The sequence below is a fragment of the Tachyglossus aculeatus genome, chromosome 2 (genome assembly GCF_015852505.1).
Source record: "Tachyglossus aculeatus isolate mTacAcu1 chromosome 2, mTacAcu1.pri, whole genome shotgun sequence".
Classification (NCBI taxonomy): Eukaryota; Metazoa; Chordata; class Mammalia; order Monotremata; family Tachyglossidae; genus Tachyglossus; species Tachyglossus aculeatus.
Genome location: NC_052067.1, coordinates 116,580,655 through 116,596,020, shown reverse-complemented (window position 1 = coordinate 116,596,020; position 15,366 = coordinate 116,580,655). Strand labels below are relative to the sequence as shown.

At 37.9% G+C, this 15,366-nt stretch overlaps 1 non-coding gene across 1 annotated transcript; it reads right to left on the bottom strand.

The window, feature by feature from the left end:
* Positions 1-13,737: 13,737 nt before the first annotated feature.
* Positions 13,738-13,869, bottom strand: LOC119924511. The gene has a single exon (XR_005449222.1). It is a non-coding gene; the product is annotated as a small nucleolar RNA SNORA7 (small nucleolar RNA).
* Positions 13,870-15,366: the final 1,497 nt, after the last annotated feature.

Sequence of the window (15,366 nt, the reverse complement as noted above, 5' to 3'; positions counted from 1 at the left end):
CCTGGTGGCCATGGATAGCCATGAGAAGGAGATGGTACTTTATCTGCACCCTTCCTGTAGCAAGTCCTAGAAAGGTATTGGTAGGCTAGTAGCACAAAACTCCATCCTCCTTTATGGGAAGGCCTGGGTTTCAGTCAGAGAGTAGTAGCTGTGATAGGGGTGCATGGACTTGGGGAACCTAAACCTGAATTGGAAAACAGGAGAATCAATGAATTAATCTTATTTATTGAGTGCTTACTGTGTGCAGAGCACTGCACTAAGTACTTGGGAGAGTACAACATAACACTTTAACAGAATTGGTAGATATGTTCCCTGCCCACAATGAGCTTACAGTCTAGAGAGGGAGAAATACATTAGTATAAATAAATTATGGATATGTATATAAGTGCTGGGGAGTTGAAGGAGGGAGTGGGAGAAGAAATAAGGACTCAGTAAGAGAAGGCCTCCTGGAAGAGAAGTGCCATCAATAAGGCTTTGAGGGTGGGGAGAATAATTATTGGATATGAAAAGGGAGGATGTTCCAGGCCAGAGGAATCCTGTGGGTAATAGGTTGGCATCGAGATAGACGAAATTAAGGTACAGTGAGTAGGTGGTATTAGAAAAGAGAAATGTGCAGGTTGGATTGTACTAAGGTAGTACAGGAATGGGCAAGGAGATTGAGGGCTTTAAAGCCAATGGTGAAGAGTTTCTATTGATATGGAGGTAAACGGGCAGCCTTTCCAGGTTCTTGAGAAGCTGGGAAACATGGACTTAATGTTTTTGTAGAAAAATGATCCAGGCAATGGAGTACAGTATGGACTGGAGAAGGGAGAGACAGGAGGCAGGGAGGTTAGCATTAAGGCAGATTAAGTAATCAAGGAGGGACAGGATAAACTGCTTAATGCGGTAGCAGTTTGGGTGGCGAGGAAAGGGTGGATTTTAGAGATGTTTTGAAGCGGAAGAGGCTAAGGGCTTTAAGACTCAGTGGAGGCTGAAGGTCCCGGCACAACTAAAATGTCTCCAGGGGCTCTTCTGGCTGAGATTCAGGGCTGAGATGCCCCCGGTTACTTTAGAAACTCCCATTAACCAAGCCCATTTCCAAGGCCCCTTTATTGAATTGATTTGTACTTATGACACCCACATAGCATCAATATTCAGACAAAATGAAAGGTGCCAACAACAATTTCTGTGACCAGTTATCAAAAAGGCCATATCAGATTTTTAGAACAGTTTTATCACCTATATGTCATCCCTAACATGGGATATAAAGTATTGTTTTTTCTAAAGGTTTTTGATTCTAGAAAGAGTAGTTATTTATTGTATTTGTCATAGAATTGTTTTTTTAAAATGTTTTAGATTCCAGAAGTGTAGTTATTCATTTTAGACTGTGAGCCCACTGTTGGGTAGGGACTGTCTCTATATGTTGTCAACTTGTACTGCCCAAGCGCTTAGTACAGTGCTCTGCACACAGTAAGTGCTCAATAAATACTATTGATTGATTGATTTGTAAAAAATGCTGACCTGAAATTAATAAAAAAGTGTTTTTTATAACATACTTTGATATTTTTGTTAGCAAAATTATTTTGAGTAAATTTCATATCAAAAAGATATCACTTTTAGATTGCTTTGAATAATGAGACCTTTCTAGTCTTTTGGTCTCGGGCAAATGGAAATGATGATTCAACTTATGAGAAAAATGGATCCTTAATTCGCAAAATCTCATGTATACAGCAGCAGACTGTGGAATAGACTGTGACCTGTTCCCACTTGCATGCAGATGGCTAATTTTACTTCCCTAAGAGAAAATATTGCCAATTCACCCAAGAGCTCACAGTAATAAATAACAAGTTTATATTGAAACACTTCCAGAACTAGAGTTAGCCATGACCCCCTACTGTTAATTATCAGCTGCTAGTTACCAAAACAGTTTATCACTCTCCAAATGAGATTCTGCACAGTACCCTGCCCTAGTGTTTTATATCAGCTTTCAGCCAGGAAACTCTAACTACCCAAAGACTTCCATTATTACATAGAGCTTAAGGTCAGAGGGAGCCTGATTCAGGTGGTGAGGTGGCAGCAAGAGAACCATGGGAGCATACATTTAAAGAATGGTAAATCAGGTTGGCTGGTCAAGTAAAGAAAGCATAAGCTAGTTATTTACTTGAGCAATAGGTATCAGGCAATTTAAAACACTGGGCTTCACAGCTACATCAGCCCAAAGATACCACTTTAATCCCATAAACATGCTGACTACTAGACAATATTTAAGTCTTTTGGTGTTATCAGAACAAGAAGCAAGGTCTGTGGTGCTATGAAATTCAAAAAACAAAACAGCATTGATTTAATGCCCGGCTCCACCATTTGTCAGCTGTGTGACTTTGGGCAAGTCACTTAGCTTCTCTGTTCCTCAGTTACCTCATCTGTAAAATGGGGATTAAGACTGTAAGCCCCATGTGGGACAACCTGCTGATCTTGTATCTACCTCAGCACATAGAACAGTGCTTGACACATAGTAAGCACTTAACAAATGCCATTACTATTATTAAGTGCTTAGTACAGTACTCTGCACACAGTAAGCACTCAATTAATACAACTGAATGAATGACTCTGTGTGTGTGTGTGAGAGAGTGAGAGAGAAATATATTTTGCCTCCTTGTGTCAGCATCCTAACCAGGTTTCTGCTCAAAAAAGTGTCTCATTTCAAAATCGTAGTCTGTCATGCTGATCTATCTGGGGCAATTGACTCCCAATTTTCAGTTGGGATGCACCATTGTCTGAGGTTTTGATTTATCCTTAAAATACTTCCCCTAGCCATTTGGCTTTTGGTTTACTCAATGTCACCATGCAGTAGCTGTTTGAGTGTAGTACTGTGTTCATTCCCTTAACCTGTACCACCCAATGCAGCTGTATTGAGGGGAGCATAGGGTCAACACTGAAAGATTTAAATTGTTCTAGAATGTTGAAGTTGTTGATCCTGTCTTGCCAATTGATATTGTGTATGGTCTTTAAGCGACACTTTGGAACTGAACAAGTTAGCTCTAGCTTCAGTGAAAGGTCCAGGATTATCAAGGAGGTTGAAAATACTGTAGATCTTTAATTTTGTCAGAAGACTGATACCAAAGTGCCTCCATATTTTGTTTCCCAACTCCCAAAAGTTATGTTGGCCTTCTTGATTCAGTTTTCTACTTTATTGTTACTTCATTGGTAATGTGTTGCTAAGAAACAGAATCCCATGAGAGCATTTAGCTAATTAGCTGTGCAGGCTAATACCTGAGTTCAGTTTTCTCTAGATTCACTGTCAATCTGCAATGCTTGACTAATTTGGCTAAGGGATTTACAATCATCTATGTGTTTTTCGTGGGTATGTGCCTCTAGGAGGCAGCAACGTCTGTGCAGAAACTCTCCAATTGAGGTTATAGAGGTATTTATCCAGAGCAAACAATGCATTATGTGCATATTGGCATCCTTTTGACACTGACAGAAAGAATGCTAGTCAAAATTCACATCAAGGAACACAAGGAATGTGCATGTAATTGGACCAGTACCCTTAAAAACATTAATGTAAAACTTAAATATTTTCCTCAGTGCCCCTAAAAAGAGAGGGATGGCTCCTTAATTAGGTAAATTCAAGGAATACATTGTGAAGAAATGTTAACACTCAACAATCTCCTTTTGTTAAATATATACTTTCCATTGAACTCCTCTTGTCTGATAAGAATTTTGTTAAAAGCCTTCCAAGCCTCATTTCCCCACTTCAAAGCCTTAGTTCCCCACTTCAAAGCTTTATTTCCCCACTACAAAGCCTTATTCCCCCACTTCAAAGCCTTATTGAAGGCACATCTCCTCCAAGAAGCCTTCCCTGACAAAGCCCACCTTTCCTCTTCTCCCATAATCTGAAGGGGTTATGCACCACTCTTACTTGCACCTTAAAATATGATAATAATAATGATGCCATTTGTTAAGCACTTACTATATGCAAACCACTGTTCTAAGCGCTTGTTCATTTATCTTCCCTCCCATCCCCACAGCACATATGTATATAATTGTATATATCTGTAATTTATTCATTTATATATATATTTCTTCATTTATATTAATTTCTGGGTCCTCTAGACTGTGAGCCTGTTGTTGGGTAGGGATTGTCTTTTTGTTACCAAATTGTACTTTCCAAGTGCTTAGTACAGTGCTCTACACAGTAAGCGCTCAACAAATACGATTGAATGAATGAATATGTCCGTTATTATATTGTACTCTCCCAAGTGCTTAGTACAGTGCTTTGCACACAGTAAGTGTTCAATACAGTTGAATGAATGAATGTTATCAGTATCTATACTGTGCCTCACAGACTGCCACCACATCGCTTATCTTTTCCTATATGTATCCTATTTATAATTAATGATAAATACATGTAGTAGGTATGTCAGACAGTCATATTTACTGAGTGCTTACTGTATACAGAGCACTGTACTAAGCACTTGGGAGAGTACAATATAACCAACACATTCCCTGCTCACAACAAGCTTGTAGTCTATGGAATTTTGATTGTTTTTTAAAGGTTCAAAACCATGTAATTGTTAGTTTTCTCCCCTCTACTAAGGTTCCCAATTATATCACCACTGTCTCTGGCATTCTTAATGATTCAAATGATCCTAGAGGCCTCTTATTGAACCAGTGTCTTGTTCTACTTCAAAAGCCTGGGGCTGACATCATTAATGGTGAGAATGTAACTGTGAGTATGAGTGGTATTGAGAGATAATCTCTTAATCACTTGTAGACAGCATCCTGGAAAATACTGTACTGCACCTTTCCTGGCCTCTTGCTCTTTGGGGTAACTTTTGCCTACACAATAATTATTAAAAGGGAATGAAGGATATGTAGTATCCCTGGAAGGACATCCACATAAGTTGTTTTTGCAGCAACAGTAATGGTTTGCACAGAGCCATCCACATTCGCTCACCTGGAACCTCTGTGCACAATAGAATACGTTGCAAGGTGTCAGGCAGGGATGACAGGTGCCATTTGGAGTCACAAAATAGAATATCTCTCAGATCTCATCAACAGTAGACATCCCTATTTTCTCACCCATTCATAAGCCATTGGAATGTGAGAAGGACTGTAAGCATATAAGTAAGAAAAATCAGGAGGGTATTCTTCCCTTTTCAATGAAAACCAGAATAGAGCAAAAACAAGGAACAGAACAGCAATACAGAACAAAAAAAAATTGCAGAACTATTCAAATCAGAAAAAAAAATGGCAGGGGAATCAGAGAAGGTTTAGAAGCTTCAATACCTGAAAACCACTCCCGATAGCCACAGTATTCTCTTTTCCAAAGCAGAGTGCATCCAGCACTCATTTCAGTGAGACATCCTTCATTAGGCCCTGCAATCAATCAGTAGTATTTACTGAGTGCTTATTACGTTCAGAGAATATACTAAGCACTTCGGAGGGTACAATACAACAGAATTAGTGGACACATTCCCTGCTTATAACGATAATGAATTCACAATCTAGAGCTTACATACCCTCTTCTTAGTGTTGTTATGTGACTTCCACATCCAACCAACCCACATCCTATATGGTAGTTTCTTCTGATTGATGATTGTTTTTACCATGCAACTTCCTGATCTGACAGTCTACTGGAAAGTAACACTAGAAAATGGAAACGGTGAGCTGTCAAATGGAGATCTGTGCTTTGACAGATGTTCTCATAGGTTACCTAAATTTAGGAGGGTAATAAAATTAGGGCATGGTATGGAACATTCATAACTATAGGGAGGACGACAAGGTAAACATCATACTGATCCCCCAGGTGGCTTAGTTGCCACTGCAGAGAGTAGAAGAGTGGGCAGGATGGACTATTTGTGTGTTTCAATGTAGAATTTTTCATGTTCTCATTTCAATGGAAAATACTTAAAAGATGCAGTGTGGCTTAGTGGAAAGAGCATGGGCTTGGGAGTCAGAGGTCGTGGGTTCTAATCCTAGCTCTGCCACTTGTCAGCTGTGTGACTTGGGGCAAGTCACTTAACTTCTCTGGGCCTCAATTCCCTCATCAGCAAAATGGGGATGAAGACTGTGAGCCCCATGTGGGACAACCTGATTACCTTGTATCTACTCCAGCGCTTAGAACAGTGCTTGGCACATAGTAAGTGCTTAACAAATACTAATATTATTATTATTATTGTAGAAAATGGCTCCATGGTGGAAAAATCTTAAAACAGAAAAAAGACAGATCAACCTAAAAAGGAAACATGCCTACTACCAGCTTATGAACAGGCAGGAATAATAAGGTCTGAGGAAGAACTATTTAAAAAGTTGAACCAGGTTTTAAAATCAGTGTGCTGGGGAATAATCACGCTATGAAGGGAGGAAAAAATGGGAGAGGGTAAAATGCCCACTAGAATTAGTGGGTTTTAAAGTATCATACCTACTATATGTCAAGCACTGTACTGAGCATTAGAAAAAGAAAAATACAAATGGGAGCTATATAGTCCCTGGCACCCAAAAGGCTCATAATTTTAGAAGGTAGGAAGGCATTGGTGAAAGACGCATAAGGAAAGGTGAAACAGAAATGTAATAGATAAGGAGTAAAGGGAGCTATTGCTTAAACTGCTCTGAAATCTAAGCAGTATATATTTTTTATCATCAGCATTAAGTGAAATTTATTGTGAAAGGAAAGATTTCATGAGGTGTAAGCAAATTCCAGAAGCAGACATAAAGTGTTACAGCAGAGAACAATGGAAAAAGTCCTGCTGCAGGGAAACAAGAATGAGAGAGGTTCCTTTGTAAATATTTGAATCCTATGAAGAAACAAATAAAGCATTCAGTGACTGAATTGTTTTTCAGTGAGCACACATAACTCTAAGAATTGCTAAACAATCTTAGTAAATAAACTAAAGGTCCACATACTTGTTTTTCTCTAACCAAATGAAAAAGCTATCAGATCTGAGCTTGATTACACAAGTTACAAGTTACTGATACACAAGTGAGAAACTCTACATATTGACTAATAGTAGTCAATAATCTACTGGTCACATAACTAAGACATTAAAGAAATATGTGAAATATGAGGGTGATCAATAAATTGTGCTGTATTGAACTGCCTTGTAATTTAATTGGATTTAGTTTATATCACTCAGCTGTTATATTATTCTATATTCAATCAAAAGCAAATCTTAGAATATTACAGTAAAGTATTAACATTACTTCATTGCTAGTCTGCATAAAGATTAATACCTCTAATGCAAATGTATGTAAAATACTCCATTACATAAAAAATATCCAAACTACTATACCAATTATAAGAAATAAATTTACCTCAAGAATCTCTTTTCCAGTCATCAAGCTATCCTAGATTGTTTATATTTTGTAACATATTTCAGGGAAACATACAGTCCCCTTGTGCAACACAATGGAGTGTTTGTAGAATATGATTATTCTTCCTCAACAAAGCACTAAGGGATTTAGTAGGCATGCTAATAGGGCATATAAAAGAAGCATAGAAGCATAAAACGGTTGGAAATTTTTTTTTAAAAAAACTTCTACCCAGAACACCGGCTGCCCCTGTCACCCCGATCAGTTAATCAATGGTATTTATTGATCATTTACTGAGTGCAGAGTGCTGTACTAAGTTCTTAGGTGAGTATGATAAAATAGAATGGGTACACAGCTATCTAGAGATAATAATGGATAGCAATGGGCTTTCAAAGAGAGTGGGGATGGAACAGCCAGAAACATAGTCCATAGCCTTGAGACAGAGAAAAATGGGAGAGCTGAGGTTGATAGTCAATTCATTCATTCAATTGTATTTACTGAGCACTTACTGTGTGCATAGCACTGCACTAAGTGCTTGTAAAGTACAATTCAGCAACAGAGACAATCCCTGCATGCAATGGGCTCACAGTCTAGAAATGTGGGAGACAGACATCAAAACAAGTGAACAGGCATCAGTAGAGCTAGCAGGGGCTGGCTGGTACCAAGGCTCCTCATATTTCCAGATTATCTATTTTGGGAAGCCCATTCTAGAACTTTGCCACCTTCTGCAGTCTAGCTCCTGATGGTTTAAGCTTCCTTCCAGCACTGGAAGTGAGACGGGCAGCATATCTGGATAGAGTTTCTGAGAACATAGCTAAAATGATATTCCTCATCATCAATCAATCATATTTATTGAGCACTTACTGTGTGCAGAGCACTGTACTAAGCACTTGGGAAGTACAAGTTGGCAACATATAGAGACAATCCCTACCCAACAGTGGGCTCATCTAACTGGTGAGATCCAAATGTTGAGAAACATCTCCCTTGTCTAAACTGAAACTGTAACCTTTATCAAGGTCATAGTGCCAGTCAGAGTAATGGGGAAGATTCATTCACTCATTCAATCATATTTGTTGAGCACTATGTGCAGAGCACTGTACTAAGTGCTTGGAAAGTACAATACAGCAATAGAGAGAGAAAATCCCGAACCACAATGGGCTTACAGTCTAGAAGGGACATTTTTTATATTTGTTGAGTTGACACAGTAAGGCTTCTCAACTCCCTTATCTCTTAATAGTATTTGGATCCACATTAGAATAGGTTTGTGGACTCATTCTGGTTCACACTTGGGAAATTCATTCCTTGTATGGGTTGGCCTTAGAGATACGAAGGAATTTGGGGAATTTTTCACATTTCCTAGCCTTTTCACTTGGCTTTATGGGTATGTTAATCTGCTATCACAGCATAAGATGGTTGGCTGGTAATAAGAATGATAATAATGATGGTATTTAAGCGCTTACTATGTGTGAAGCACTGTTCTAAGTGCTGGGGGGGGGGGGTACAAGTTGATCAGGTTGCCCCACATGGGGCTCACAGTCTTAATCCCCATTTTACAGATGAGGTAACTGAGGCACAGGGAAGTTAAGTGACTTGCCCAAGGTCACACAGCTGACAAGTGGCTGAGCTGGGATAAAAGAGGTTCCCAAATTTTGAGCATACCACAGTGTTTGCAAATGGCTATGTGATATGTTTGACGACTCTCTCTGCTACTTTATATAGATGCTCTCGGGAAAATCAGTCGGTTAAGACAACTTTCTTAAGGCAACTTTCTAGGAACTGCCTTTTGTTATGTCACAAAGTGGGCATATGTGTACTCATGTTCCAGACAGAATCAGCTTGCTTCATATGTAGGTTTCCATTCAATGCAATTTTATTCCTCTAGCTAAGCATAGTCAATTAGCCTTCAAAGCACTTAGTACAGTGCTTAGCGCTTAGTACAGTGCTCTGCACACAGTAAGCGCTCAAATACGATTGAATGAATGATTGAATGAATAAAGGTGAAAAAAATCTTAATGAGATGATAATGGGAGATGAAAGATGGAAATGGAAGGATGGAAATGGATTAGATTGAGAGTCCTGTTTGTGTCAGAGACCCTGTTTATTCCCATTGCTAAATACGGTGATTTGCAAATAGTAAAATAATAATAATGGCATTTATTAAGCGCTTACTATATGAAAAGCACTGTTCTAAGTGCTGGGGAGGTTACAAGGTGATCAGGATGTCCCCTGGAGGGCTCACAGTCTTAATACCCCTTTTACAGGTGAGGTAACTGAGGCACAGAGAAGTTAAGTGATTTGACCAAGGTCACACAGCTGACACTTGGCAGAGCCGGGATTTGAACCCATGACCTCTGACTCGTGCTCTGAGCCCGTGCTCTTTCCAAAGCACATCAGTGTGGCCTAGTGGATAGAGCAACAGCTCTGACACTTGTCTAGTGTGTGAACTTGGGCGAGTTACTTAGCATCTCCGCACCTCTGTTACCTCATCTCTAAAATGGGAATGAAGTTTGTGAACCCCATGTAGGACATGGACCGTTTCCAAACTGATTACTAGAAGCAGCATGGCTTAGTGGAAAGAGCACGGGCTTGAGAATCAGAGGGTTCTAAACCCACCTCTGCCCCTTGTCAGCTGTGTGATTTCAGGCAAGTCACTTAACTTCTCTGTGCCTCAGTTACCTCATCTGTAAAGTGAAGATTAAGACTGTGAGCCCCAGATGGGACAACCTGATTGCCTTGTATCTACCCCAGCACTTAGAACAGTGCTTGGCACATAGTAAGTGCTTAATAAATACTATTTTTATTATTATTATTGTTGTTATGATTACCCCAGTGCTTAGTAAAGTACCTGACACATATTTAGTGCCTACAAATACCCTAAAAAAAATACCAGTACTACCCTATGATACAGTTTTGAAGGAGGGGTAGGTGTCAGAGAATGAAAGAATGAAATGAAACATTCATTCATTCATTCAATCATATTTACTGAGCACTTACTGTGTGCAGAGTACTGTACTAAGCACTTGGAAAGTACAATTCAGCAACACATACAGTCCCTACCCAACAATGGGCTCACAGTCTAGAAGATATTCCCTGAGCACTCCAAACCATCAAATGCCATTGTTATTTTGGCACAAAATTATTTCATTTGAAAGCAGAACCTTTTTTGCCCTCCTGAATCTAAGACAATATTTTGAAGGAATTTGACCATCAATAATGATTATCATTTTTGAATCATGACACTGTTAAGAATATACATTTTCCTTCAGCAAACTAAATCTCCAAATACCTGAAAATTAGGCAGCAAATAATAAAATGATTATCAACATAATTGTAAAGGAAATATAGATATAAATTGTTACATTGTTTATATACCATCTTCCTGGTTCCCTGTTGCTAAAATAGGATAACAGGGGAGAAGTGCATAGATTCCTTGCTTTTTACCACAACCTTAAATAAAATTAATTTTGCTAATACACTGTCTCTCAGCCATCAAATGTCATAGATGAAATAACCTGAAAATACCATAGAACCCAACTGGTGGATAGTTCACAAGCTTAGTTCAATTCCTGATTCTAACTTTAATTCAAGAATATTTGCTCTTTCTCCTGTTGATGGAGAAAGTTGGTAAATGATCTTTTAATGAATTTTAAGTACAATTAGATAAAATATTTCTAAACTAAAAAATAGATTTTCCAGCCTGTGAACTGGACTTTGCCTAGTACAACACTTGTCAAAGAGTGAGCACTCTTAAAACAATATGCATTTTCCATGAGGTGAGCTTTCAACAGTCCTCTAATGATATACTCAGATCTCAAGTGACCAAGGCAATGTTCAGCCCCTAATGAATTTTTTTTTTCTTATTTTGATCTGGCCAAACACAAGATCTTGTTCTGAAATCTAAATTCCCTTTGGAGTCAATTTTAAAACAACCACATTTGAGCTATGACCTCTGTTACATCTCACTGACATGAAATCTTAAAAAAAAAATACTGAATATGTTTAGAAAAAAGTTTAATGACAAGTCTAAATGCCAACACTAATTAACAAAGAGCCAGGGAATAAACTAGTAATGCTAACAAAGTGCCAAACTTGATATTTACTTGACAACCTCACTTCCTATCGATAAGAGGAATGGAGAAAAAAACAAACTAATTGTTCAAGTGCAAATGAATACTTCTTCCTGGGAAATCAATACTTTGTGCCTGAGCTGCAGAGATTCAAGTAATCTACAGTTATGTTTCTTTCGTGGGGGGAGGGGGGTGGTTGTGTGTGGGGAGGTATTTTTATGTATCTTGATTTCAAAGTTTCCTTGTTTTGAGTCTTGAAAAAATATGAGATATGGGAGGGTCAAAGGGACAAACCAACTCCTTCCCACCCATTCTTCATCACTCTACTTTCTCCCATTAGTTTATTGTTTTTTACTTAAAACATTCTGGGAAATCTTTACAATCTTCTATTAGATTAGTTTCATGTGGTTACTTGTTCTCCATCAATTTATCTAGCACTTCAGTTTAAGAAGCACAGAGTTCTGTAGTAATAACAACCAAGAATTCTGTTGGTCTTTTAAACTGTATATTTTTCTCCACTTCTTCTCCACAAGGCCCTGAGAGGACAAGGGAAATCATGCAATATTATATGTGGGTTTTCAGCAAATTGTGGTAAGCCTAAGTATAATCCATGACTCAACATATTTTATGTTTGCAAAATCTCTTTTGTATGATTAGTTCTAATAATTCCTCACAAACACTGAATTTAATTTTGTAACTCTGAAAACAGGACTTTTTTTCATTTTTTAACGACAGATACTGTTTACCTTTTACCCATTTTTCTTCCCATCTAACATTCCTACAAATAATAGATTGAAGAGCCTTAATTCTTCATGTAAATTATTATTGTTCTTCATAAAAAATCATCACTTTCAAAAGAATACAAAGGCCAAAGTTGAGCCGCCTTAACTTCATTGAAAGAAAGTATTGTAATTTATTTGCACCTATTTAAGATTAAAAGAGCATTTAAATGAAATGCATTCATAACGTCTCAACTGATTACTTGTTAATAGCTATCTGAATAAAACATCCTTTAGTTCAACCTGTCCTTGCAAGTTTGAAGGTTATTTACTGTCAGATTAGATCTGCCAAACCTCCTGGTGTTTGTATAGTGTTCCTGTTCAAGTTGCCTATGAAGCTATTAGCCTTTTCCTTTGACATTTCCTGTTCTGCATGGATGAGTGTATTTATATTACTGTAGAACATGTATCACTTTGGAGGTAGTTAAAGTAGAGTTAAGGTTAAATGTGTTGCATACGTGTTAGATCTGTTGAATTGCTTTTGTTTATACTATTTAAAAAAGTTTTCCCTTGTTGGTTTCAGTATTCTTTCAAGTTTTCATTTACAAGCTTATTATTTTATGTCTAATATGAAACTAAAACATTTTAAACTGGAGGCTGAGAATGAGCTAATTAATCCAGGGAGATTACAAAGCTATCAAATAGTATTGTTTCACATAATAGTTAAATGTGTACTTGGAAAATTGATCACAAAGACAAAGTTGCCCTTGACTCCTCCCAGGAGACATTATTTTGGTCAGCTAACCATTTAAACTTTTAAAATATTGGAAGTAAAAATTAAAGATGGGACTTGGATAAACTTATTATTTCCTGCTAAAATAAATTTATTATGGTTACAATAACAGGTTTTTTGTTTGTTAATGAAGCCCCACCTAAAGTCAGTTACTACAGAAGGGGAAGAATTTGTTTTAAGAAGAAACAGACCAGCAAATTCAAATGTATGTTGGTATATATTTAGCCACAGACCAGAATATGAGTAAGGGGGTGTTTGAAGGTAAAGAGCAAAAAGCAGTAATAGCAGCTTCTCTTTCAGAAAATAAATTGCCTCAGCATCTGAGAAAACTCAGCTACAGGGTTCTAGTTTCAGTCTTAGAAGCAAAGAAAATAAAGACTGAGTCAGTGAGATTAGTGTTTCTTGGTTTTACTCTTTTTTTGGCTCTGGTAGTTTAATTGTTCTTGCTTTTGTATTCTTCTGTAATCTCCATAGAATGTTAGTTATACAAGGATCATTCAGTCATTGTCATATTTATTAATCACTTACTGTGTGCAAAACACTGTACTCATCACTTGGTAGAGTACAGGACAACAGATACACTCCCTCCCCACTGTTAGTATTTGGCAGTTTATCTCAATGCGTATGACAGTAATACATTCAGTCTTGTCTTATGCTGTCTAGTCATTTCCTACGCATAGCGATACCATGATCACAGCTCTCCCAAAATGCCCCACCTCCATCTGCAATTGTTCTGATAGTGAATCCGTAGAGTTTTCTTGGTAAAAACGCAGATGTGGCTTACCATTGTCTCCTTCCACGCAGCAAACCTGAATCTCAGCTCTTAGCTCTCTCCCATGCCATTACTGCCCAGCACAGGGGAGTTTTAGCTTGTAGCAGATTTTCTTCCAGTCACTAGCCATTGGCCAAGCTAGGAATGGAATGAATATGCTTGTCTCTCCCTCCCAAAGTTGAGACTGGTAGAATACCAGAAACTCTCCAGGTGCAACCCTGAGATGGGCCATACATACAGTAGGCACCCAATAATGTCATTAGTGATTATAATGATGATGATAATGTTGTCATTTGTGCTTACTATGTGTCAAGCACTGTTCTAGGTGCTTTCAAGGTTCAGGTTAAGTTGGACAAAGTCCCTGTCACACATGGGGCTCACAGTCTAAGTGATGAGGTTGATAGAGTCATGATAACTCCTGGTTACCACTCCCTAGATATTTGAATTGAAGTAACTGAGTTTTATTTTTCCCCAAATTTCCCTTTATTCATATTAAAATGTAAATATAAAGTGTGTACTTTCTTTTCTCTATTCTACAAAGAGGTAACACTGAGTACAACATAAAGAATTGTGGAAATGTATTACTACTTAAATCACGAAACCTATGGATAAAATAAATTCCTACCATGCTTTGATTTTTCAGATTTTGTGACTTTAATGCAAGAGATTTTTATTTTCAGTTAAAATTCTCATATATGTACAAAGTGAAAGACTTAATTCATATATTTCCCAGAGCTCATTAGCTACCTGATGTTCAGAAGTCTCTATGGTGCCCGTGTAAACTTCCAAGCTTGAAAAGTATTCCAGTTGGCAAACAATTAGGGTTGAGTACATTCTTATTTAAATGAGATGTTGAAATAAGAAAATAGACCTAAACCGGAAAATTGAAGAGGACATTCAAAATGATTAAGCAACTTTTCAGTATCAAAATAGACTTTTAAAGCTTCATTTTAGCTCCTTCAATGTGATGATAAATAATGGTCCTGGAAACCCAGAATAAATCTCAAGTATGTTTAACATGCTTAGGGTAGGTAAACATAGAAGTTGAGACCTTTAAGAGATAAGGAAATGATTTTGTTCTGTAGTCATAGCAACATGACCAAGAAATGATGTAGTTGCTTCCCCAAAGCAGTAGCAAAACACGAGCAAAGATAACTGACACTAGTTTTCAGTGAAGGTAAAGTTTAGGAATTGGAGATATTGATCAATACAGGCATGCCTCATAATACACTTGGTTAGTATTCTCAGAGCGTGACATCGGGTACCCTTATTGGGTACATTTTCCCATAGAGAGAGCGAATCAACCAGTCAATGGTATATTTTTGTCTTATGCCATCAAGTCATCTTCGAGCCATAGCAACCTCACATCTCTCCCAGAATGGCCCATTTCCATCTGCAACCATTCTGGTACTGTCTGTATCCATAGACTCTTCTTGGTAAAAAAAAAATATGGAAGTGGTTTTACCATTTCCTCCTTCCACTCAGAAAACTTGTCTTAATCCTTGATTCTTTCCCATGCTGCTGCTGCCCAGCACAAGTGAGTTTTGACTGGTAGCAGATTGCTTTTCATTAGCCACTGCCCAAACTAGGAATGGAATGGATATGTTTCTGCTGACTCTCCCACCTGTAGTTGAGACTGGTAGAGTACTCGGAACTCTCCAGGTGTGACCCTGAGAGTGGGTTCTTGAATTAAAGGAGGGTCAGTAGTATATATTGAGTACCTAG